The sequence below is a fragment of the Uranotaenia lowii genome, chromosome 2 (assembly GCF_029784155.1).
Source record: "Uranotaenia lowii strain MFRU-FL chromosome 2, ASM2978415v1, whole genome shotgun sequence".
Lineage (NCBI taxonomy): Eukaryota > Metazoa > Arthropoda > Insecta > Diptera > Culicidae > Uranotaenia > Uranotaenia lowii.
Genome location: NC_073692.1, coordinates 162,304,998 through 162,332,140, shown reverse-complemented (window position 1 = coordinate 162,332,140; position 27,143 = coordinate 162,304,998). Strand labels below are relative to the sequence as shown.

General features: G+C 37.3%; 1 protein-coding gene and 1 long non-coding RNA gene across 2 annotated transcripts in view; one reads left to right on the top strand and one right to left on the bottom strand.

Moving 5' to 3' along the window:
* Positions 1–13,153: 13,153 nt before the first annotated feature.
* LOC129743054 (uncharacterized) lies at positions 13,154–14,034 on the top strand. The gene is made up of 4 exons (XR_008736586.1): positions 13,154–13,391; positions 13,481–13,585; positions 13,685–13,843; positions 13,977–14,034. It is a non-coding gene; the product is annotated as an uncharacterized LOC129743054 (long non-coding RNA).
* A 4,783-nt stretch (positions 14,035–18,817) lies between these two features.
* The window catches only part of LOC129743053 (transcription factor E2F5), a 128,139-nt gene continuing 119,813 nt past the window's right edge, over positions 18,818–27,143 (bottom strand). The window contains exons 3-4 of the transcript XR_008736585.1: positions 19,018–19,179; positions 18,818–18,952 (exon numbers count right to left, since the gene is read on the bottom strand). The gene's annotated coding sequence lies outside the window, so the exon portion shown is untranslated. The remainder of the gene's footprint in view (positions 18,953–19,017; positions 19,180–27,143) is intronic.

Here is a 27,143-nt window from a genome sequence, read left to right as displayed (position 1 = left end):
CGTCCATATTCACTGATTAATGTTTTTGCGATATTGGCGTTATTATAGATCGTATTGTGATGAAAATTAGCACATGAGTGTTTTGAGGGACGAGCAATCGATTTCAAGTTTCGAATTGCGGATCAGAAGTCGGTTGAAGGAGTCGTCCATACCCAACTTTAATGTTTTTGCGATTTTGACGTTATTCTACATTTGATTGAGATGAAAATTTCCGCATAGGAGTTTTGAGGGACGCTCTTTTGCTTTCAGGTTTCAAATCTTGCCTCAGGGGTCGGCGAAAGGGGTTATTATCTGTTCACTGTTTTTACGATATTCTCTTGATTGAGCATGGAACAGAATAGAATAGAATAGAATAGAATAGAATTGTAATGAAAATTGACACATGGTAGTTTAACAGAAAAGATAATTGATTTCAGGTGTCAAGTTTTGAATCGTGGTCAAAAAAAAGGCCGTCCATGTTAGTTGCTCACTGTTTTCGCGATATTGTCGTGATCATGCATCGGATTGAGATGAAAATGTTCAGATGAGGGTTATAAACTATGAGCAATTGACTCCAGGTAGCATGTTCCGTGTCAAGGGTCGGCGAAAGGGGCGTCTATATTCACTGTTCACTGTTTGCAAGTTCCTGACGTTATTTTACATATAATTTGAAAAAAAAAATGGCACAAGGTAGTTTTGAGGAACGTAAAATTGGTTTCAATTATCGAATTTCGGGCCATGGGACAGAAAATGAGGGTTTCATTGAAAGTTCAGTGTTTTGTGCAATAATTTTGTTGGAGGCAGTTAATTGATACCAATTTAAGTTTGAAGGTCAAGCAAAAGAGTCGTGCACATAAACAAATAGTACATGTTTCTGCCATAATGTCTAGATTTTGCAATCGATCGAGAAGAAAACGCTCTCACATAAATTTTTGATAAAAAGCCAATCAACCGTTTAATTTGAATTTCAAGTAATAGTAATAGTAGCGACTTTAAACACTGTTTAATTTTTTCCCCAAAATTGTCGAAAGAATGTTTGGAATTCATTTTCTAAACTCATTTTGACGTACCAATGATTTAAAGCGAAACGAAGTTCGTACGGGATCAGCTAGTTCTTAATAAAAGATCTCCCAAATAATGCATCTTTGATGTTTATATGTTAAAAAAATGGAAAAATTCTCCAGGACGAATCAGAAAACTTTGCATCAGTTTCTTTGCATCGATAAGAAGATTTAATCATCTGAATAATCGGCTCGAGCAATGAGGTGGGATTTGAGCTCAACAAATTTGAAATTGAACCATCAGTTTGGGACTTTCAGCTTTACAGTGGGCTTGTCCAATAATACTAAGACACTTGTATTGGAAGCTTTGCGTTTTCTTCAAAAGCCGTGATCAAGTGAACAAACATCTAAAAAACTCCTTGAAGAATTTACGAATCATCCACGCGTTTGAACGTTTTTCTTTGTGATCGTTATTAGCGGAAGCTCAACGAATCATCAGTATTACTAAATGGCCTAAATGGCCCATTCATTATTGCCTTTATTTCCTGGCGCCGATTGTTTATGTATGTATTGACACAAAAGCGGAAGTATAGGGGAGAGTGGGGATACTTGATCCCCTTTTCTTATTTTCACCATATCTTTTTGGAAAAATTTAGCAACTCGCCGCCTTTGACATTTTCTGACAGCTTGTAACTTCAAGTTTCTATGCTCCAAAAATTAGAACGATACTTGAACCCGTTGCTGAACCCGAACTAGAAGCATTTTCGTGGGAGTAAAAAAATTGCGATTTTTCTGAAGTTAGGGGAGACTTGATCCCCTATTGAAGGAGACTTGATCTTTTATTTAGGAAGCCCTAATCCTTGTATAAAAATCAAACAAAACCCCAAGATAGAATGTTAATTGACTATTTTGGTCATGTTTGTTCTCATTTCACAATTTATAGCAGACATGAGAAGAAAATTCTATAACTTTGTCTCAACGCTAATAACATCGCATACTTAAAGGCACTATTTTTTATAATTAAGAGAAAATGATTTATTTTTGCTCCTTTCTTCAGACAATTGTTTGATAAATATTAGTTTTTGGATAAATATTAGTAATTTCGTAATCAGCAATCATAACGAACAATTCAGAAGAAGAATATGCCGTTTGGAAGGGGGATCAATTGTACCTAACTCTAGGGGATCAATTGTACCCATAATCAACATTTTAGAAAACTTTTTCTGAAAAAAGTTGAGAGTTTTCCATTGCTTTGAAAATATGGCATTATGAAGTTCATTTTATGCTCGAACAATTGATACATTGGAACAAATATTTTTTTCTTTATTTTCCCATGTAAGGAACATTTTAAAGTGATGAAAAAAGATCTTCAAGTTACATTTTGTGACATTTTTCAAACAAAGTTAAATTACTCAAATAATTATTTTGTTAAAAAAATTTTAAACTACAAGCATTGTTATTTTGGTCATTTTGGCACATTTTTCTAGAACATTTGATCTTTGTTAGACATTCCAGTTTCGAGATATACCGTCAACTGGGGCAACATGCAACAATTTTCAACTTAAATGGCTTCTAAAAAACTTATGTTCATAATAAATCCTACCCCTAATGCATCAAAAGTTTTAAGGATGATAGGACATCAAATTGGCGTAGTTAGAAAAATTATTGGTTTCTTTACTTATTTTTAATTTTTTAAAAACATGTGATTTTCACCCTCCTTAGAAAATGGGGTAACTTGCAACAAACTTTGGTTTTAATGAAAAATCTTATGAACACGTATAAAAATTTAAAGTTTTTAATATATTTGCGATGCCTTAAAGACCATTACGCATGAAAACACCAATTGCAGTAATTTTTTGGTCTGTAAAAACTAATTTTCACATTTTTTTCTGAAAATAAGGATGCTGCATACATTTAGGGGTTAAGTAATACTACGAAAAATTCTAAAAGCTGAAATCATAAAAATAAATGTTTGGATGAATGAAATTTCAATGTTTACAAAGGCGTTATGCAAAACATTCATATTCCAGCATATAGAAACGAGATTTACAAGGTATTTCTTTGATTTGCATTTTGTTGCATTTTACCCCACACACCAAACTGAATTATAGCAATATTTTTTTCAAAAAATTGGGTGATTGTTCGAAAAATATTTCTACACCAACAATGCTGGTATAGCATTAGGAAACCAGTAAAAAGTTTGAAGGTAATATTATCAAGCCCATCCGTCATACTGGATAAAGTTTTTTTCGGCTTCAAAAAATGTGAAAATTTGTACATTTATTGCTCGATTTTTCCAATTTTATACAAAAATAAAAAACTTCAAAAAACTAGCTTAAGATGCGAGAAATTACATCATCATCATTTTGCAACCATTAAAAGATAACTTTTTTACAATACATTAAATTAAAAATTGATTCAGTGTAGTGTTATGTAAATGTTGCATCTAACCCCGCTGTTGCATGATGCCCCGTTTGACGGTAGCTAAGGAATCAAGTATCCTCTTTCTCCCCTAAGTGTAATTTAAAAAAAGTCCACTTTCGTCTGCATTGAAAATCTGACCCGCGGAAATTATTTTTCTCCAATGTTTTCGATTAAACAGCTTTGCTTCCTAGAGCTTTCAAGAATTACATGAAGTGTTTTGGCCACAGTCATATAACTCACCAAATTGATTGGCTATGTAAAGCAGCTTCACAGTTTGCAGTCAAATTTGCTTGGTTAAAAAATCTATAAACAAAATATTTTCTTATCACTAAACATACCGACACTTTGAATAAACCTAGGATCAAATTACCCCTAGCACTTTTCCGCTGAAACTTTTTTGTTCCTCAACCGATTACAAAATATTTATTTTTGGAAAGTTTATAACGTGACTCAAATATGATTTGTTGATAATATCCAGCTACAATCATTTACTTCAAAGTTTTTCAAAGTTGAAATTTTTTTTGAAAAAAACTAGAGGAAAAGGCTGTAAGTCACTTATTAAGTGCTTGAGAAAAATTCTCTCAGTGCCTGGAAAAGCTGAAGTTAGAAGCTACATATATGTTGCACATATAGAAATATTTTTTAAATTTCTGGCCTCAAAAAGTGTAAAAAGTGATATAAAACCGTATTTTTAAATGAATCAATCGTCAAAGCTGTTCCAGTCACAGTAGTAAATTTATGAAAAGTGAATTGGAAAGTTTACGTAATTTGTGACATTTTGGCATGTTCAGGTTTATAAAATACGAAACACTGAATTTAGACGATTCAAAGGTAGTTGTTTTTAGAAAAAAAAAACTCAATTTGCATTTTCTGAGATCTATCTAACACCTTTATTTGGCGTTGCACTGAATTTTGAGTATGTTAAGGCAAAACTAGCGCAATAAAAATAGGTGCAAAAGAAAGTAAATTTCATACCGGTTCTCAAAAAACAAGAGAGTTTTAGCGGAAAAAGTGTAAGGGGACAAATAAACCCCGGCGGCATAAAAAAGACATACCTTTTTTGAAATCCACAAACTTTAAAAAATCATAATATTGTAAAAATTAAGTGCTATTTAAAAATAAAATAGTCATGCGAAAAATCTATTATAATTATATAGTCATATGAATTTCAAAAAATGTAATTTGACTCCCTCCGTAACGTTAAGTCTTTAATAGAAATGTACCGAATAGTGGTATTCGAACAACGGGCGAAAAAGAATAATGACCTTTTAAACTATTCGTCCGAATATTCGGTCCATTGAGTTTTCTTCTCCTTTTTCTCGTTCTTCTTGTAACAACAAAATGGCCAAAACTTGTATGCACCCTAGAAAATGAAAAACTTGCGTTTCTTATTTTCATGCATTGCATACATGCATTTTTCATTGCAGATACTACTTTGGCTAGGCCAACGATGTGATGAAAACGCAAAAGATACAGGAACAAGGGATAGACGAAGCGTGGAGTTCCCTGCGCTTATGATTATGTAGGGCTAGGTTGTAAAGTGATAATGTTTGAATTGCACAGTTGAAAAAAAAGAAATAAAAAACGTAAAAAAGGATTGATCTTACCAGAAACTTCTTAGGTTGACGCTTATCCAGACAGGCCTGGGACTCTTCCATCAGTTTATTAATTTTGCATTACAATACACTGGATTCTTTTTTAAAACGATCTTATTTTACGCGGTTTTATTTTGAACGATTTTTTTTAAACGATTTTCTCGAAATAACACGATTTTCGAACATATCAAAAACAGGTTCTAGACATTCCCGCTTCTTGCCAAACCACTCTTGGGTGGTTAAGTGATTCGGACGTTGCTTCCCGACAGAAACATGGGCCGGAATGGCCACTTAGAGACTCTGCGGAAGTTCCGGAACAACCGTGGCTTAAAACAGATTAATCAAAAAAAAATCTTTGAGCCTCCTGATTTCACTCAAATCACCTCAGAATGGTCTACCTGGTTGGAAATGATCGATTTACAGTCCAAGTTGGCCACTTTTCTCGAAATGAGCGATGAATTTTGCCCGGTAGTTTCGCACTTTTTTAAAACGATTTCTTTTTTTGCACGAACACAACAATCGTTTAAAAAAAGAATCCAGTGTACATGTTTTGACTGCGAATCCTGTTCTTCTACTCCGGTAAAATCTCATTCGCCACTGTTCACTTCAGAGAACATCGCTAAAGTCAACGTTCCCGGAAATATACAACCCCTTGAGTTTTTTTTCCGATTTATCGGTCCCAGCTGTTGCAACGGCCACTAGATCTGATCCACGAATTTTGGCAATAAATAAGGCTTGTACACCTCAAAACATCAACTAAACAAGAAACATTACGATACAAACTCAAAGGATCAAATTTCTGACCAATTTTTCAACACAAATAAAGTTTATAAATAATTCAATCGCAGGAGTTAAATTAGCAGCAAAAAAAATCACAACCGTCGTTCACAGCCGCAGCCTACTCACGTCCTGTCGAATATTCCATTGGTTTTTGATGGAAAACCTAAAAGCGATTATTTCATTTTCCTTCTTTTTCTTCCATTTAAATACCCTTCATGTTTCTGAGTCGATTATTTTAAACCAAATCATATAACCAGATGATATATTACAAGATCTTTCTCGAGAAGAGGTTCTCTGATTTTCGAAATGTCACCATTAAGAACATCAGATGATTTGTCGCATCTAGGGCGATTATCATCAATAAGATTTGGTTCCTGTTAAATCCGGGACAAAACATGTAGGAACAAGTGCCAAGCAGTTTGAATTTGCTTAAATAGGTAAAATACCTAGATTTCGACAGTTTTGGCTTGATTTGTCAGAAAAACCATGTAAATAAACAATTTGACTAAAGTTTTTCATTTCAAATGTGATTGGTTATATGAATCAGTTTTTTTTCTACATTCTCTACCTTTTTTATTGATCAAAAGTTTCAAAACAACGTTTTTATTAGCCTTTTACTAAAACCTCTCGATGATCTAGTTTTCGACATTCAATTTTAGTTTTCGACACAAAAAGTTTTAGTTTTCGACAAGCATATTTCCACCTCCTTTGTTAGCACAGCAATATGAATATTTGCGTATTGGAATTGCTTGTCTACTTCACGGCGTTTTTTACACCATGGAAACAGTATAAACATACAGAAGAAGATGGGTGTCGAAAAATAGATTATTGGGAGAATTTTCAGCGCTAGTTTTCGACAGCTCAAAAAACAGTTGAAATTTCATTAAATGTTAGCAAAAATATTCAATGAATTACCGAAAAGATTGATGTCAGAACCTTAACCTTTCCATTGATTCCTTTTATGTTGCTTTTAATCAAATAAAAAGGGGGTTTTTCGTGATTCAAAATCATCCTTATTTGGTCGTTGGAATTGAATTTCACAGGTGATTTAGAATGTTACTTTTAAATTATTTATTTACAACTATTCAATAACCTATTTAGAGGAATTTTTATATTCAAGGTATACTAAAGTGGGAGAGCAAAAATAGAAAAATATGAAGATAGATAGCTTGAGTCACCAAACAGAAAGATAAGCCTTTCATTAAAATTTTGTCGAAAACTAGCTCCTGTCGAAATCTAGAGTATCTACCCTTTGATAATATTGAATCAGATGGAGGTCGAATCCGAGCAAGATATCTTCAATATAGTTGTTATTGACAACGATGATCTTTAACCTAAAGCATACAATACTTTCTACCACACGTATTCACATGGTCGGGCAATTCAGGACGATTTTTGTAAAATTTGTAACAACAAAGAGCAATCGGAAAGAAATCTAGTTATAATGTTAAAACATACATGAGAAAAAGAAAGAAAATTATTAGAAATTTGAAATTTTAATTGAATTACAGCCAGCAGCAGCGTTTATTGTATCTTAGAATTAAACAAAAATTTAAGTTGTTGTAAGTAGATTTTTTTCAAATTTTTAAAGAAAAATTAGAGTTTTTTTTATTTAATGAAAATAAACCCGGCCAGAATCCGAAAAGTTTCTAACAATATCTGGGCATCAATACTGATGTTATGAAATCGTTTGGTACATCTTTGTACCTGAAAATAATCACATTTTCGTAGATGACGGAAAGAATTAAAGAAACATAAGCTATCAAAGAACGAAAGAACATAAGCCGTAAATATCATGAATTTTTCTAAAAAGATACAACGGCTCACCGACAGGACTTGAACCTGCAATCTCCGCTTCAGTACAACGGCGCGTTAGCCAATTCCACCACGGTGAACGTGATGAAACCGGCGAACCCGAGCAATCGAGCTCTGCCGATCAACTGCTGGACCTTCTATCGAAAACACAATGTATATCCCGCATGTGATCTTTCCCGCTATTGATATCTCTTGTTTCTCTAACCCCACCCATCGACTCGGGATTTAAGCCGAGCGAGCACATGGTCGATTGCTTCGGGTTTGCCGCAACTTACGGTCAGATGTAGAGGCGAATCAGTGCTGCTCAAGGTTCCGAGCAGACCAGTTACACAGGGAGGTGTTGCTCTGTTGAAATCAATACTGATGTTATGAAATCGTTTGGTACATCTTTGTACCTGAAAATAATCACATTTTCGTAGATGACCTACCTACCTACCTAAGGGTCCAGCGCCGATTGACCGGCGCATAGGGCTGAGATAAAAGATCTCCACTGCTGGCGATCCGGAGCCAGCGTCTTCACTTGCTGCCAGCCAAGGTTCTCGTCAACTGTGCGGATTTCAGCGGCTAGACTTCGCCGCCACGAGCTTTTGGGCCTGCCTCTTCTTCGATGCCCATCTGGATTCCAGTCAAGCGCCTCTCTGCAAATCTCGTTTTCATCTCTTCGCAGCGTGTGCCCAATCCATCTCCACTTACGTTCCCGAATCTCGATTCCTAGCGCCTTTTGATGACACCGGCGATGAAGTTCAACGTTTGAGATCCAGTTGCCAGGCCACCAAGCGCGGATGATGTTCCGCAGGCAGCGATTCACAAAAACTTGCAGTTTTCGCGTCGTCATCGCATATGTGCACCAAGTTTCACACCCGTACAGCAATACGGATTTGACGTTTGAGTTGAAGATTCGGATCTTAGTTCGTAGAGAGATCTGGCGTGACCGCCAGATGTTTCGGAGACTCGCAAACGCAAATCGGGCTTTTCTGATCCGGGTTTCGATGTCCTTCTTGGTACCACCATCAGGCGTAATCTGGCTACCAAGATACTGGAAGCACTCCACTGTCTCAACCTGCTGTCCAGCTACCACGAAATTGGAACGATTTTCTGTATTGATTTCCATCGACTTGGTCTTTCCGACATTGATTTTGAGACCTGCTGCCTTGGAGCTTTCGGTGAGGTCGTCGAGTTTGCTCTGCATGTCTTGTTGTGTTTGGGCAAGCAAAACAATATCGTCTACCAGGTCAAGGTCGTTCAGTTGCTCCATGGTTGAAGGATTCCACGGCAATCCTCGGTATGGTCTGCAGTCAATCGATCCAGTCAAGATCTCATCCATTACGATGAGAAAAAACAGCGGTGACAAAATACATCCTTGTCTCACTCCAGCAGTTACCGGGATTGGTTCGGACAAGACACCGTCGTGCAAGACCTTGCACGAAAATGCCTCGTACTGTGCTTCAATGAGATGGACTAGTTTCTCTGGGACCCCTCGTCGTCTAAGAGCAGCCCAGATGTTTTCGTGGTTCAGTCGGTCAAATGCTTTTTCGAAATCAACGAACACCAGCAGAAGAGAGTCCTGGAATTCGTTGATTTGTTCCAGTATTATTCGTAGCGTTGTGATGTGGTCCACACATGATCGTCCGGATCGGAATCCAGCTTGTTGCCGTCGGAGTGTAGCGTCGATTTTCTCCTGGATCCTGTTCAGGATCACTTTGCAGAGTACTTTAAGGGTTGTACAGATCAAAGTTATGCCACGCCAGTTACCGCACTCTGTTAGGTCTCCTTTCTTCGGGACCTTGACGAGGATACCCTGCATCCAGTGGGCCGGGAATGTTGCAGTATCCCAAATGTCAGCGAAAAGACGGTGCAACATTTGTGCTGACAAGGCAGGGTAGGCTTTGAGCATTTCAGCAGGAATGCAATCGATTCCAGGCGCTTTGTTGGATTTCATGTCCTTGATTGCCGCTTCTATTTCAGCCAGCGAGGGCGCTTCTGAGTTGACGCCATTAATGCGACTTACTGTGGGCGCCTCGAGCTGCGGGTTCTGTTGGCCATTGCTATTTGTAACTCGGAAAAGTTGATCAAAATGCTCAGTCCAACGCTTGAGCTGATCTGTTCGATCTGTCAGCAGCTGACCTGCTCGGTTTTTCAGCGGCATTCTTGCATTAGTCCTTGCACCACTAAGGCGGCGAGAAATATCATATAATAATCGGATATCTCCAATGGCGGCGGCTCTTTCTCCCTCTTCGGCTAGGGAGTTTGTCCAGGCTCTCTTGTCTCGTCTACAAGCTCGTTTAACTGCCTTTTCCAGCTCCGCATATCGTAAGCGGGCGGCTGCTTTGGCTGACCCGGTACATGCCTGCTCAATTCCGACTTTCGCCTTTCTCCGATCATCGATCATCCTCCAGGTTTCATCCGACATCCATTCACTTCGTCTTCCACAAACTTTACCGAGAGTACCATGGCTCGTCGTGATAAAGGCATTCTTGATTCCACACCACTGTTCTTCGACTGTTCCGTCTGTCGGCAGTTCCGAGGCTCGGGATTCTAGCTGTTCAACGTATGCCCTTTTCATCTCTGGATTCTCCAACCGGCGGACGTCGTATCGACATACACCCGACTTTCTCCTCGCGCCGTTGGATACGCGCAACCCTCAGTCGTATCTCGCCAAGGACGAGGTGATGGTCGGATGCAATGTCTGCGCTTCGTTTGTTGCGGACATCAAGAAGGCTCCTTCTCCATTTTCGACTGATGCAGATGTGGTCAATTTGATTTTCTGTTCGGCCATCCCGGGATACCCAAGTGACCTTATGTGCTGGTCGATGGGGGAAGAGCGATCCACCGATCACCATGTTGTTGTTGCCACAAAATTCTACAAACAGCTCTCCGTTTTCGCTCATCTGTCCTAGACCATGGCGCCCCATGATGCGCCATAGCTTATGTTTCTTTAATTCTTTCCGTCATCTACGAAAATGTGATTATTATTATGACATTGTGTTTTCGATAGAAGGTCCAGCAGTTGATCGGCAGAGCTCGATTGCTCGGGTTCGCCGGTTTCATCACGTTCACCGTGGTGGAATTGGCTAACGCGCCGTTGTACTGAAGCGGAGATTGCAGGTTCAAGTTTATGTTCTTTCGTTCTTTGATAGCTTATGTTTCTTTAATTCTTTCCGTCATCTACGAAAATGTGATTATTTTCAGGTACAAAGATGTACCAAACGATTTCATAACATCAGTATTGATTTCAACAGAGCAACACCTCCCTGTGTAACTGGTCTGCTCGGAACCTTGAGCAGCACTGATTCGCCTCTACATCTGACCGTCAGTGATGTCAACCTTCCAGACTTTTTGGACATCTGTCAGACATTTTTTCAGGTTTCCAGACTTTCAGACTTTTGTCATTTCTTCCAGACAATTCCAGACTTTTGGGTTAGGACATAAATTGTTCTATGAAACTATGAAAATTCAAAATGGTTATGGTACACGGAAAAAAATTGCATGGGCTTTTCGAATACAGAGTCATGATAGTTTTACTATATCCATCATTTAGTATTTTCAACCATGATTTAGTATTTTTTACCGAAAATCTGGGCGATAATACTACGACATAGTATTTTTACTATGCGAACTTTGACAGCTCATAGCAGGGCCGTAGGAAGAACCGGCTCATGGGGGGGGTTTTGATGACAGTTTTTTTCCTATAACATTTTTGCTTGAACAATGCATACACAAGTGAAAAATGTATGTATATGTTAGTACATATTATTCAAGTTTAAGTTATTTTGCATTAAAAGTTATTTAAATAGTTTTGAAAATCAGTCTTAGGAGATGCCATTTTTTTTCAAGAAGCTTTAAAATATAAAGTGACTTGTGATATACAGTTGCGTTCAAAAAAGATTGAAATCGCGTGAATCTGCGCACTTTTTTCCAACTTTGACAAGCTGCCATTTCTCTATCGGTTGATATGTTTTCCAAACAAAAATCCGCCCAAAAAATAATTAAAAGCTGTATTTTTTCAGCCATTGTCATTTAAATTTTGTATAGCGTTTGTTGGATAGTTGAACAAAATTGTGTAAAAATTTCATGAAAAAATATCAACCGAGAGATAAATGGCAGCATGTCAAAGTTGGAAGAGAGTGCGCAGCTTCACGCGATTCTATTTAAGAGTAAACATCGAACACAGTTGATTCGGATAAATTTTTCAATTACTGGTCTGCCAAATGCATCGTTGAGAAAAGTCGGGAATGGCATAATGATGTAGAAACAACTATCCTAATCGGAACAGAAAAAAGGATTTTCAACGCTTCATTTAGAAAAAAAGAACTTTTTTGCTAACTTACATTAGAAAGCTAATTCTGTTGAACCACAAGCATACCCATTTTAGGTATGGGCGAAAATGTGTTAAATATTCAGCAATAAAAGTAAATTATGAATCAAGAATCAAAGTTATGAAACTACGATCTCCTTCAATTTTAATCCTTAATAAAATTTAAACATAGATATTTTAATATTTATTATAAAACTTAATTTGAACTAAATCTGAATACAAACTTTTGATTTTAGTTCCAATTCTGAATTCTGTATTTTGAACCCAAAATCAAAACTTTAATCCAAATTCCAGATAAGAAAAGAAATCCTACGAATTTGAAACCCAAAAAGGAAATTTATATCAAAACCCTTAACCAGAAATCTATTGTTTGATTTTGAATTTATGATTTTCAATATGAATTATGTTTCAATTATTTATTCGTAATTGAACTTGTAAATTTAAATAAATTGTGAAGGATGAAATTGTTTCCCATTTTTTAATTCTGGACATTCTTATGTTCCAACTTTGCAGGATTCTTAGCAGGATTCTATACCAAAGACGATCCAACCTGAATATGAAGAACAATAAACTGGATACTCACTAGATATTTTTCCGCAAGTATCCAGACTGGGCAAATCCAGGCAATTTAATTCTAAAACCTTGCAAAATTAGGACATAATATTTCAAAAAATCCGGCCAATATGCAGGCCAATTTCGGAATTATTCCATTAAAATAAAAAAAAAACATGGAAACTGTTTTTATTCAATCGAAATACATGAGCCGATTCAGGATCATGTTTAAAGTTTCCAAAAAATCTTTTATGCTTATTTTGACGAAATTTGTTTAAAATAAATTATTTGGACGCGAGATACATATTTAATTCTTATGACTCAATTGAAATTTTGTTTTGATTTGACAAATATAGGGAGAAAATCTGGTCAAAATCCAGACAATTTGATAAGCTTAGTCTTACTTCTTTGGACCCAATCAACAAGTGAGATTTTTTTTTTTTTAAAACTGCTGTAGAATTGTTGTCCTGGAATGAGATTTCGAGGTTTTGGAGTCGAGATTTTTGCACTATTGTTACTCATGAATCATTTCAGTTTTTCATCAAAGTTTTATTAGAAATTTCAAATTTTATGTCTAGCAAAAAAAATTCACTTGGCATTTTCGGACCTTCATGGGGGGGGGGTTTAACCCCCAAAACCCCCCCCGTTCCTACGGCCATGGCTCATAGTAATTTTCTCATGTCTTAATTACCATGCGCATGATATTTTGATATTACACAATTCGTGTTCTTGAAATTACTATGCCCATGGTAATGTTGAAATACCGTCATTTGTGTTGTCAAAAATACTATGCGCATTATAATTCATAGTAATTTTACTATGTGCTTCATTCGAGTGTTTGTTTTTTACGGGCCAGCCGTTCGCGATTTCGGAACGCGAACAAAATTATCGGATTGTCGGTTTGTCGGATCGGGAAATTTTTTTCCTCAGGTGAGTAAATTGTGTTTTTTTTTGTTACTTCCAATTAATTGCTTATGAAATATGCTAACAGAACAATTTTCCTATATTGTTGTCGAAAGATTTCCCAGATTGTGTCGTCGACCAGCTGGAAAGGGCCTCAACGAGCCTTTGAACCAACGCTCCCGGAGCGGGACAGCATATTAGTCTGGTCGGAAATTTTTCAGGTTAGTGAGATTTAGTTCTATTTTATTCACCAGCGGATAGGCGAATTTACCATTTTTTTCAATTCCATGTGTGATACTGTTTTTTCTTAATTTATTTAGTGTCGGCGAATGCGCTCGAGCTCCTCAACCTTCCTCGATTTCGGATATTGGACAACGTCGGAGGACATTGTGACGAAAGCTGCTAACCGGTGAGCTGGCGCACTGTTCGCGGAACGCAATTTCAGTACATCTGCCGTGCCGTTAAATGCAGGCTTTCAGGTGAGTGAAATTGTGTTTTTATTTCCTAATTTTTTTACTGCTTGTGGAACAAGCAAACTGAACAGTTTTTGTACATTTTCGTAATTCCTATAATTAATTGTTTCCCGTTTTTTTTTTTTCATTTTTATTTCAGACGCTAAGTGTGATGCAACCCCTGTGCCCCATTCGTGGGTGGTGCTACCACCATGAATTGAAGTTAATGAAAAATAATTAAAATAAATAAAAATTTTAATTTGTAACAAATGAATTTTATTTCGAGGTCTTTATACAATGCCGCATGGTAATTTTGTGATGTATATCATGATAGGGTACTCATTTTAATGTGTTATTACGATAATGGAAAATAGCAATTTTACTATGCTCGAAGTAAAAGAGCTCATTCTATCATTGACAATTTTACTATGAACATAGTTAAAATTACTATGCGCAGCCAAAATTAACACAAAGTAAAATTACCATGTGCATGGTAATATCAAGAACAAAACATTATTGACTCAAAAATATGGTTGCGTGTTGTTCATTTAAACCACGGATCTAGTAATTCCACTATGCTTTTTTTTTGTGTGTAGGTCATGGTGTAATATGGCAGGAATTGATTAGAATTTTTGTGTTATTCAGAAGTGGTTGAAAGCTATTAATAATGGCAAATGCTTCGAAGATGTATGCTAACTTGAGAGTCAAACAGAACATGTAAAGCGGGGCAGATTCGTGCAAATGCGATGAAAGTTTGTCGCTGTGAATACGATTTTCATCGTGTATGGCACTGCAAACGGTTTGAGTAAAATCAGTCGAGATGGAAATATTTTGTACAAATCACCCTCTGTGACATGGTGTATGGTGCTGTTTGTACAAAATTCAGGCCATTTACTCAGCCCCAGCCGCGGTGGAGGTGGTTTTTTATTATTGCTGATTTCGCCAGCAATCGTTGGTATTCGCGCGAAATATGATTGTATCGTGTGTGAGCGAGCATAGATCAAACAATCGTCGTGGAATCGTCGAATTTGCACACGTCCTTTAGTAGTCTATGGCCCGCTTAACTGATAGTAACAGAAACAAACGATTAGTTGCTATCTGCAACATTGAGATCTGGCGACCAAAAAAAAAGGTCACCACCTTCAAAACTAAGCTATCCAGACATTTCCAGCCATTTCCAGACATTTTTTCAAAATCTTCCAGACTTTTTCGAAAAATAGTTGGCATCCCTGCTGACCGTAAGTTGCGGCAAACCCGAAGCAATCGACCATGTGCTCGCTCGGCTTAAATCCCGAGTCGATGGGTGGGGTTAGAGAAACAAGCAGGGTTGCCAACATATATTTTCAAAAATCAGGGAACTGGTGAAATAAAAATCAGGCAAAATCAGGCTACATAAGTAACGGAAATTCCTCTAAAAGTGATGACCTTTTTTTTTGTTTTTGGTCATCACTCTACATTTTTACTGTGTTGTGGGCCTACTTGGTTGCATAATTCTACTGAATCAAAGCCGAAAGATTCCTTTTCATTCCCTTTTTAAGATATGAATTAATGGGAATCTTTTGATTGGTTTCATTCAGCCACATTTTCGCTTTTTAACTTCAGCAATGGTACCTAATTTAGTACCTTACTACCCATTTTTCATCACATTCGCAAAAATCATGCAAAATCAGGCATTTTTTGAAAAATCAGGGAAATTTAATGGCTTTTCAGGTTGTCAGGCAGAGCCTCGAAAAATCAGGCAATCCCTGAAAAATCAGGCATATTGGCATCTCTGGAAACAAGAGATATCAATAGCGGGAATGATCACATGCGGGATATACATTGTGTTTTCGATAGAAGGTCCAGCAGTTGATCGGCAGAGCTCGATTGCTCGGGTTCGCCGGTTTCATCACGTTCACCGTGGTGGAATTGGCTAACGCGCCGTTGTACTGAAGCGGAGATTGCAGGTTCAAGTCCTGTCGGTGAGCCGTTGTATCTTTTTCGAAAAATTCATGATATTTAAGGCTTATGTTCTTTCGTTCTTTGATAGCTTATGTTTCTTTAATTCTTTCCGTCATCTACGAAAATGTGAAATATCTGGGCATCCCGGCCAGATTTGACTTATATCGAGTTCTTTGTTGGATTTAAGGACAAGCCTGGATATATCAAGACAATCTGGAATACGATAATCAAATTATGATACTATGCTTGTCAGCATTCTCCTGTACGATCTACAGTGAAGGTTACATGAATACACCTGAGATGTTTACTGAAACCAGAAGTTTTTGATGATTGTGTAGCTGTTTCAACATTTCTTTGAGATATTTCATAAATTATCCAAAATAATGTGAAAGTTTTGACAAATCTGTTACTTTAAAAATAAATATTCGGCCTATTCAGCCGAAACTCTAGGTTTACCCATCCTGTCTAAACACTGTGCTGCGTGTTGTATCGGTACGTGTTTAATTCAGGCAGTCTAACTGATGTAAACAACTGCAGGCCGATGTTCCTGTTTAAATAACTCGAAAAATTGATAGTTAATCGGATCGATTCGTTCACAATAAGATACGACCTAATCTATTCTTGCCAATACGGATTTCGGCAAGATTCCAGTACCCAAAAGGCGTCTTGTTAGTTGATTCAGGACATATATGAGTCTTTGAACAGAAAAGAACTTGTTGGCAAACTCTTCATCGACTTAAAAAAAAACTGTTCGATGCCATTAATCATGGTATACTTGGGCAAAAATGCTTTATCATCAAGTTATTTTTTAAACCGAATGAATGTTTACGGTACGTGTTGCTTCCTTGGGCATATTTCTTCAGCAGTACCCCAAGGTAGCAACCTAGGTCCTATACTTTTCATATTGTTTATCAACGATCTGGCAAAAATGCACTTCCACGGGAAGCTTCAGTTGTTTACTAACAATGCCTCACTTTTCTAACACTGCGAAAATTCTAATGTGATACATGTTAATATGGAACACAATTTTCAGCCCTTAAGTTCTAGATGTAAGTGAACGAATTCGGCCGCCGAAAATTATCGTTCATTGGAACAAAACTGCCCTCAACTGACGCACCATCGATAATTTAAAAAAAAACTCCTGATGCTGAATTTTAAAAAAAGATAAACTCCTATCTTACATAAAACTTTTTTTTGATCTTCTCTTCCGCCTTCCCTAGCTACCGCCAAAATTCGTCGGCCAAATCCCATCGCCTCCAACTAGGCGAAGGACATTTTATAAGTCCAGGGACATTAGAACCAACACACACGATATAATGTAACACAAAAAGAAAATACAAGAAACGAAAAATTGTAAAATCTACTAAGTATTAAAGAATACAAAATATCTCTACGAAGTATAAAAGATTGTAAACTCTACGGAACATAAATGAATACGTTGGTCATATAGTCTCAGTTACTAGACCATTACAGGAGTTGGCCGATAAAGCAGTTCCGAGTCGGGCTTAAAATAGTATCTCTTAGCTGGATCATTTGACAATAGTATGAATTGTTAGTTTAACATGGTTTGAAATATTTTGTGTGAAAAGTACATTGAAATTATGATTTACTTCGGTTTTATTCCGCTTTAAGCAAACCTTGTCTAAATGCGGAAACCACATAAGCTTTGCAAGTGTGAAATGGTGTTTACTTACCACTTTTGCCAGGTTTCTAACAGATCTGAGAACAGTTAGTAACATGTACCACTCCATAGACAGCCACAAAAAATCTGCACAAATAAAAAACCAAAACCGCCATCCGAACACTACAGTACTGTTGAAGACCCCTTGAATCATGTTATATCCCAAAAAGGTATTTTCACTTATGGTCATCAGGACAAGTGCATGCAAATACACCGATATCCATCCACAAAACTTATAACTCAATCGAATTATCGCGTCATGGTGTATTTCGATCCATACAATATTTTCGACACTTTGCGCACTTTTAATACACTCATTTAGGCATGAAAACTGCATCCTTATAAGGGAACCGATTGAAGCGCTCAAAATCAAATACATGGTGCTGACAAATTGTAGGAAGTTATAGAAAGAAACCTGAAGGATAGCCATTCCTTTGGCTGATGTATAAGTCATCATTATACTGCAAAAACTTTGAATCGTAACATACACGAAAAATATTTCTAGATTAAACTTTTTCAAGTGTTTGCCTTTTTCAGTTGGAAACCTCCTGGTGATGCTTTTCTTAAATTTGAGCAGCTCGTTCATAATATTTACGACCAGGCACGGATTCAACAAATTTCGTATGATTAAAAGCACGATGTGTGCTGGGTATATGAGAATCATGACCAAGAAAATACTGCTGACTACGTAGTTGCTTTCCGATTCGGCCACCAAATTGAATAAAGGATTCTCGACCATAAAATTCCTAAAAAATTCCACACAAACCAGCAAGTTCACAGTTGCCAGGAGGTACCGACAGGCAGTTCGAGAAGTTTTAAAAACCAATTTTTTCGGGTCATATTCCACGGATGTTACGCCAAACAAATTTGTACGTCGAGTTAGCTTGACGAGGAATTTTTCCATAGTTCGCAATATGAAACAGTAGCTTTTAAACAGTACATATCTCAAATTGAAAAATGTTCTTAAAGAAATCATCCCTTTAGTAATTTCCCCCGACTGATAAATGGATGAATATTTAACATTGCAAACATCAGTTTAAAGTTTCAGACTGTAGGTACATACATCGTTATGTTAGTCAATATTCAATTACTGTTACTGTCTTCTATAAGATTAAAACTTACTCACCTAGTAGTAATCAGCTAGGCTTCAGGATCACATTTTGAAGCAGAAAAATAATTCACTTTTTTTCCAATTCATAATTTATCATCTTGAAGAGCTAGAAACTTTTGCACAGACACTAAAGGTTAAATTCGTTCTTGAGTTTTAAGATTCATTGTGAAAATGTTTCCGAAAGTTTCATCCGTATGATATTCGGTACGTTTTCGAAAAATAAATGCTAAAGCTTACAATTAAACCAATTATATTGTTTTACCTTGTTTCTAAAAGTTTCACTCTCTTATTGCGGGTAACTTTTTTCAAAACCAACCTCTATGATTTATGTTTTCTGTAGACTCAGTTCAAGTTGTTTGAATTGAATTAAGATGACCAAATAAGTGACGATCGAGCTAAAAATCTGAAAAAAAAACAATTATAAATTTTAATTTAAAAAATTTCACTCTTAGAGAACCAATTTATTACCATATAGATTACACGGTTGTCGATGTCGAAGAACCGGCAAGCAGTAAATTTCTTCTTCTGGAGTAAATTTTTCAGCAGAAACTTGTTGATCTGTTTGGTGATTTTTTGGTCCAGCAAGTTGCGCTCGTTGTAGAATCGCACGCAGTTCACTATTTCATTGGCCTGTGAAAAGAAAGGAAATTAATATTAAAAAATATGCAATGTTCAAAAAAAAATATTTTTTTCAAAGAGTGATCAGCTATGTATAATATATTTAAGAATCAAATAGACTCAGATTGATTCATACATAATAATAGAATAAACTATTTATTTTCTGCCCTTTTACACAATTTAACCTTTATATATATTTTGTTTCAACAATTTTAACTCTTTTGAAGTGAAGACTTAACATGCATGTGACATTACTATCGAACTTAAAACCGCGTTTTGGTAGTTACTCTATGGAGCCACTTTTAAATTAAATAGGCCATGTTCATTTTTCATTCGAAACTTGTACTGACGTCATAACACATTTACTAAAAAAATTGAGTAGAAAATATATAATTTAAGTTTCTAAAAACAAGTTCTTTAACAACAGGCATTTGATACTTACCCGGTAAGAAATTCTATCAAAACAATTCACGGAAATTATCACGAAAATTGTTGCAATGCACCAGAATGGATCCAGAATAGCTATTAAAATACTGGCCAAAGCACGGTTCTTCGAATCAATCAGAACATTGTAAAAGTAGATAATTGACCAAAGAACTTGATGTGCCAGAGTCATGAGAAAGGGCAGCCCGTAGTATTTATTTACTAGAGTCAGATATTTGAAAAAGTTAGGCAACATTTCAAAAAGCTGTTCAAAACTTATCCTTTCAAACCCTTTACTTTGGATTGCAGAAGTAATTCTTAGTAGCGTGTAAAGGACAATAACCATTTCAAACTCTATCAAAACAACCGAAATCGATTGGATTGTGAAGTAAATCACAAGTGAAACTGCTGACAAACTATTGAGTATCTCCATATAAAAAGGACATCTTACAATATTGTGCACCAAGATTAAAATACAAATTCCGCTGTTACTAAAAACTCCCAAACACTTGAAGGTGAAATCGAAATTTTCACTTAAAAGCTGTAAATGATTGATAAGTCTGACGAAAATTTTGGTATTGGCAAAAAAATGCAACCTCATACTGAGAAAATAAGTTATAACTAAAGCATTCACAATAAGTTCAACGCCAAAAATGGTTCGACTGCCACTGGGATTTACTAAACATTCGAAGCTACCGCCTTTACATAGAATTTGAGCTCCAATAAAACATGTTCCACAGATGCTCAGGAAAATTGCGTAGACCAGATATGATTCACGACTTCTTAGGAGTTCGACATTTCTAGTTTTGCGATTATAAAACACGGAGCAAAATCCGAACAACTTTAACCAGCCATACAAAATTGGCTGTGATCGGAATAAATGTTTCTTATGATGGGATTTCTGGGCTTTCATGATAAGACTAAATTGAAAAAATGGTTTCTGTTGCTTTCAGATTAATTCGCTACCCTGTCTAGCAAACTAAGAGATTTTCATCAATCCAATCTAATCCAAGAGACACAATATTGCAAAAACCAACTGGCTTACATAAACATGCAATCGAACAAATCAAAACAGTATGCTGCCGTGTTACGTCGAAGTGACGCATAAACCATTTTTGTTTTTAGCGAATAAAAGCGATTTTCTCTTTTTCCTCTTTATTCGTTAATCTGGGACTTCTCATAAAATGTGATCTGTAGAATTTATGCAAAGATAGATGACAAATGCAGCCTTTTGAAACACAATTCTATATTTTGTGTAAAATTCGAACTATTCCTTCAAATGGATATGCGTCAGTTCGGCGTATAAACCTTTGTTTTGACTTGACAATTCTCCGTCGGAGTGACGCTTTTCTATAGTCTTGTCGTGCAAGTGAAACAAATTTCGTTCCTCAGTTAAAATGGCCAGTGCGTTGGATCTTCCTCAATTACATTCGAGTAAGGAAGAAATATAGGGTGTTAAAAAAATATGCCCAGCGACCAAAACTGGCCGAAATAAAAAATGTGAAAGTCGTCAGAGGATCGTTTCGTTTCATTTTAAATCTTGTTTTCAAGGAGATTGGAAGCGATTTTCTTAATTCACAGTGAAAGAACTCAAGGAAGTATCGCGCCCAGACTTTGACCTTAAATCTTCGCTTCACTTTAGAAATGAAAACAGAGGAAGAGAGGTTGAAAAAATAACGATTTTGAAGAAACTTTGTCTATTGATGCCAAATGAAAGATTTTTGGGAAAAGCTCAATAAAAAAATTTTTTTTGGAGGATTATTGTTTATTTTTTATGATTTTCTAACTAAATAAATAATTGAATTTTTAAAAAACTTCTTATTCCTGGAACTGGATTTTTTCTGGTTTAGAAAATTCGAGTGCACAACTTTAAAAATAAATAATACTTTCGATTTCGCCACTCAAAAAAATATTTGTAATAAATAAACAACGTAAAATTTATGAAAAATTAGTAATATTCTACAAATATTAAATAATTTCTCTAGTTTTTAATTAATGTAGATGTGGACATTAGCATTCAAATATTATTTACCATACAGGCTCGACAGCATTTTAGTTTTAGACCCCTTTTTCTGAGGAAGGGGGGGGGGGGCTTCTCTATTTAATATTAAACAGATCATGTTTTCATGTCATGTTAAAACATGATATTTTTCCAAATCTGAGAAATGTCGCATGAAAATTCTACTGGTTATTGCAATTGTTCTGTATCACTTTCTAGAACACGTGGATATGCGTCACTTCGTCGTATAAATCGCACTTTTGGCGATTCGTTTTTTTCGTTGTTCTCAAAAACTGTTTGATATTTTTTAGATTTGTTGAAAGCATTTGAAAGCTCAAAGGAAAACGCACAAAATAGGGTCAAAAAGTCAAAATCGGAAAAAATGGACATGCGTCACTTCGTCATATCACGGCAGTATGATACTTTATCGGAATGCAATTACTTGTGACTCGGAAGTTGAGGATACTGAAAAACTCAATTATAAATATAAAGATTACCTAAGGAAGAAGGGAATTAAGTTAGAAGTAAGAAAAATCTGAACCACAGCAATCGAAAGATTCCTTTTAATTCAACCAAGGTACCGTGGTTGAATTAAAGGGAATCTTTCGATTGCTTTGATTCGGTAGAATCATTCAACCAAGTAGGCTCACAACACATATTCACTAGGTAGAATGAAAAATAATCACTAAAAATCCTACCATATTATTTTCTTTGTTTCGTGGGATTGCAACAGAAAATCCCAAAAACATATTTGACACGTTTATCCAAAACAAAGCACAATATAAGTTGCGAAACTTATGTTTCAGCACAGTGAAGTATTTCGATTTTCAAGCTTGCGTGATTCCACCTGTGCAGTGTCAAATGGACTTTCCATACGTATTTCTTGGCTATTTGGCCGGCTTGAGATCAAACCTGTACCAACACATGAAAAGGATCTATCTCCATAAATGGCGAATCGAGAAAAACGCGCTTGAAAAAAATACAACCTATTTTAAATCGCTTATTAAAAATCACTTGAAAGTTTTGCTTTCTATGAAAAACAAACGATTTTTAGAAGCATCTTCTAAATGTTAGAATAGAGGAATATCAATTTTCATGAAAAAACAACGTGCTATCGTAGATATAGGGTGATAAGGTCAAAATTTGGTCATGGGAAAACGCGTGAAATTGGTAAAATCGTTTATTTAAAAAATCAAATTAAATTTCTTTTTCAAGTTTAATTAGTATTAGATTCAGTAAAAATATTCAGTTAGGGTCCGTTTTTCGAAATCCGAATTGCCAGGCCTTACGCCTAACCCCTGCTATCAGATTTTGTACAGGCACCTTGTCCACCTTCTTCGACGCAGAAAGCCAGTTTGCCTTGAACTGCTGCTCGTCCTTAGCAGTTTTTTTTGGTCTTCTTTAGGTTCCGCTTGACAATAGCCCAGTATTTCTCAATTGGGCGGAGCTCTGGCGTGTTGGGAGGGTTCTTGTTCTTGGGAACCACCTGCACGTTGTTGGCGGCGTACCTCTCCATGGCCTTATTACCGTAATGGCAAGATGCCAAATCCGGCCGAAACAGTACGGAACAACCGTGTTTCTTCAGGAAAGAAAGCAGACGTTTATTCAAATACTCTTTCACGTAAATTTCTTGGTTGACAGTCCCGAAAGCTATGAAAATGCTGCTTTTCAAGCCACAGGTACAGATGGCTTGCCAAACCAGATATTTCTTCGCGAACTTTGGCAGTTTCATGTGCTTGAAAATATCTGCTGCCTCTCCCCTTCCTTTTGCCGTATAAAACTCCTGTCCCGGAAGCTGCTTGTAGTCGGCTTTGACGTAGGTTTCGTCGTCCATTACCACGCAGTCAAACTTCGTCAGCATCGTCGTGTACAGCCTCCGGGATCGCGCTTTGGCCGTCGTATTTTGTTTATCATCGCGATTTGGAGTCATTACCTTCTTGTAAGTCGATAGTCCGGCTCGGTTTTTGGCTCGATGCACGGTTGTAGACGATACACCCAGCTTATTTGCGGCATCTCGGAGAGAGAGGTTAGGGTTTCGCTTGAAACTACCGGCAACTCTCTTTGTCGTCTCAGCGGCTTCCGGTTTTCAAGCACAGCGGTTTAGGAGCACTAAATACAAACGTTCCCCAAACACTTAAATTACATTTGTAACGGTTGATTTGGCAACTTTTTGCGATTTTGCCAGCTTTGCGTGCGAGTAGCTCGGATTTTTGCGATGCGCGAGCAAAATTTTCTACGCTGCTCTTCTTCCTTGGACTGCATTTTGACAACTGAAGAGTGAATTCCAAAATCAAAATAGGAGCAACATTCTACACACACACACCTTCAAAATGAGGGGTGTTCAGGTTTTTTAAATGCAAAATTGAAAGAAATACGTCAAGTTGATATTGACCAAATTTTGACCGTATCACCCTTTATGAGTTTTTAAAGCCAAAAAGAATCAAAAAAGTATTTATAAAAGCTGTTTCAATATGAAGGAATTGGTGTTGAAGATGAAGTTTCAAATTCATCTCCAGAACCCAAAATCTGCATTCAAAACTATAACACAAGGAAACGAAATTCATATTTTCCGAGATGCAAAGAATTTGAAATCTGATTTCGACTTATTTAGGAGCACTAAATACAAATTTTGTATTTTTAATCAGCTCTTATTTCCAGTATAAATTTTGAAAAATACAAGGATCATTGAAAAAGTTTGTGCCTTTTTCAACAAAAGTGTAAAATATCAAAAAGATTTAGATTTTTTTTAAGATTATCTAGACGAAATCTGTATTGTTTTTTTTTTGGGAATTTGTCACTATCTGTCATTCTTCCCTCTTATCTGTATCGCTGAATGAATAAAGGATAATGAAAAGATTTTACATATTTTTTGTTGTTGTAGGTTTGTTACTTCATCAATCATCATTGATCGATTTCACTCTAAACTGCTTAGTTTTAAAATAACTAAATGCCAGAAAATATGAAGGAAGAGAAAAAATTTGACAAAAATAGAGGTTGGGACGCAAAAATCTTCCAAAATCAGTTTGCCTCGGTTTTAATTTCCCCCCAGTGAATTAAAACTATCCCCTTATCATTCCACATTTTTTTCGGCAACAAGGCAATCTATCATGCTAAACAGCCAGAAGATCTTTTAGTGATTTTTAACCAACACTCCTGGATTTCAAGATCTACAGCAATTATGTGTCCACGATGAAATTGCCACACTATGAAATTGCTCTAACTTTTCAACCGTTGGGTAAAGTTTAATAAAAATGTGGGTGGATTTAGTTCATAGTGCATTGTTTACATTCTGCCAGTTTTTAAGCCATGTGATCAAAACTCGCGGAAATGGAGTCAAAAGAACAGCTCGTGCGTGATAAAATCTTGCGTATTCATTACGAGAACTCTCGCATCGTTCCATTGCTAAAACGTCGAAAATCGCGAATTCCACGGTGTCGCGAGTGATTAAGCGGTTCGAGGAACGATTGAACACCGATCGGAAGCCCAGAAGTGGAGGAAAAAGTATTCCGTAAAACAAATCACAACCACGTAGTTGGGGTCTTCAACCGAAATCCGAACGCCTCCGTTCGGGATGTGGCTAAGAAGCTGCACCTAAGCCGAAGTTTTATCCAGAAGGCCAAAACTAAGGCTGGGCTTCGAACGTTAAAGGTACAAAAGGCCTCTAATTGCAACGAGAAGCAGAACAAGCCCACCGAAACCCATGCCAAGAAGTTGTACCTCAACATGCTGATGACAGTTGAATGTTGCATCATGAAGGACAAAACATTTTTGTAGGCCGACTTCAAACAGATCCTCGGCAACCTATTTTTCACAGCCAAGAATAAGTTCAGCGATCCGGAGCGTGTCCGCATTCAGAAGATGTCCAAATTTGCGAATAAATTCCCGGTTTGGCAAGCCATCACTTTTCGTGACCCAAGACACGATGAACGGACAGGTGTACATGAAAGAGTGCCTCCAGAAGCGGCTGCTCTGGGCTGGTAGTTCCACCTCCTCGTGGTCCAGGGCGGAAACTTGTCTGCAAGTACGGCGTATTGCAGATGTACGGCCAAGAGAACTACTACTAAACCCACTAGAGACCGTCGACGGGTCTGCCAAACCCGCGCGAGAAAAAGGTGCACCCGGGTACTTAGGTACCAGTACTCTGGTGTGAGGATGAGGGTCCAACACGCGTTTGGGGGACATGGCACCGAAATGCGGACGTGACCGGAGGGAGAGCGATCGCCAACTCGTTTTGCATTCTGGTGGGTATAGATAGACCCGACTCCCATAACGAGTAGATGCGCAAAGTGGAGGCCAATGGTGGGCCTATCACTTAGCGACGTATTTTACACGTCAGTGTCAGAGAGGCACACGCGTTTCGGGAATTGATGCGCCCGAACCGCGAGTGCGACTTGATGAGGGCGGTCTACGGCTCGATCTGCGCTTCGGGGAGTTAAGCACCCGACTTGAAGATTGAGTAGTTGCGCTGAGTAGTGACTTAAGTCAACGCTACACGTGGCTTAGGAGGCTTACCCTCCCCCCCCCCCCCCCCTGATCCACGTGTCGTCGACAACTCGCTTTGTGTTTCTGGACTTCCTGGATTAGTTCCACAAAGCTAGTAGTTGCGCTACATGGGGACCTCATTCACACGATGAGATGTCGGGTCCTTACTCGCCAAAGGAGGGACTGCGCATCGAGTTGTGTTAGAATGAGGTATTGCTGACAGAGGATTCGGAAGCGAGTATTGCCTTGGAGCGCACTAGCGCGAATTGACCTCCCACTATTGATGCAAAGTGTGTCAAACAGTTCGAGGTAGAAGCAAAGGTCAGTGGCCCCAGGTGGACTTTATGGCGGGGGGTACAGTGTTCCTTAGCATTGTATCATGAGCCGTCCAATTGCACCCATGGACCCAGAGTAGCAAACTGGGAGGACGCGGTGATTCGAGGGTCCGTAAAATGAATTCGGATTAAAACTCGAATTTTGCGAATCAATTTTGTATGAGACAATTTCATCGTGGACACCCTTTACACAATAACATTGAAATTTTATTCATTTATTTGGAGTCTTTGACCGTGAAGTCATATAGACTTAAAGTCTTAAAATTAAAAATTAACCTAAGTAACATACAATGTATCTTTTAAAAATTAAGTTAAATCACGGATCGAACGTTTATACATCGAATTTGATACGTTAAAGTCGAACAGGTGGGAAACCTCGTTGAAAGCATGACAGCATCGAAATTATTTTGGCCAAAACTCGTTCTGCTTCTTGGTAGCCAGAGAAAATTTTGATTGCGTAGTTGTCGAGCTGGAGCGTGCAAATCGGGCAATCAATAACGTTTGTTAAGATGTCGTACACGAAGATCCGTTGCAAGTACGTCCTTCTTTGACCCAAAGACGTCAGTGACAGAAGACCACATCTCTCTGAATAAGGTGGTAAACGTACAGAATCTCGCCAGGGCAATCTTCGTAATGCATAGCGAAGGAATTTTTCTGGACCCTCTCTATCCTTTCGATGTGAACGGATTGGTAAGGTGCCCAAACAGGTCCAGCATAAACATTGTTCCGCAATTTTC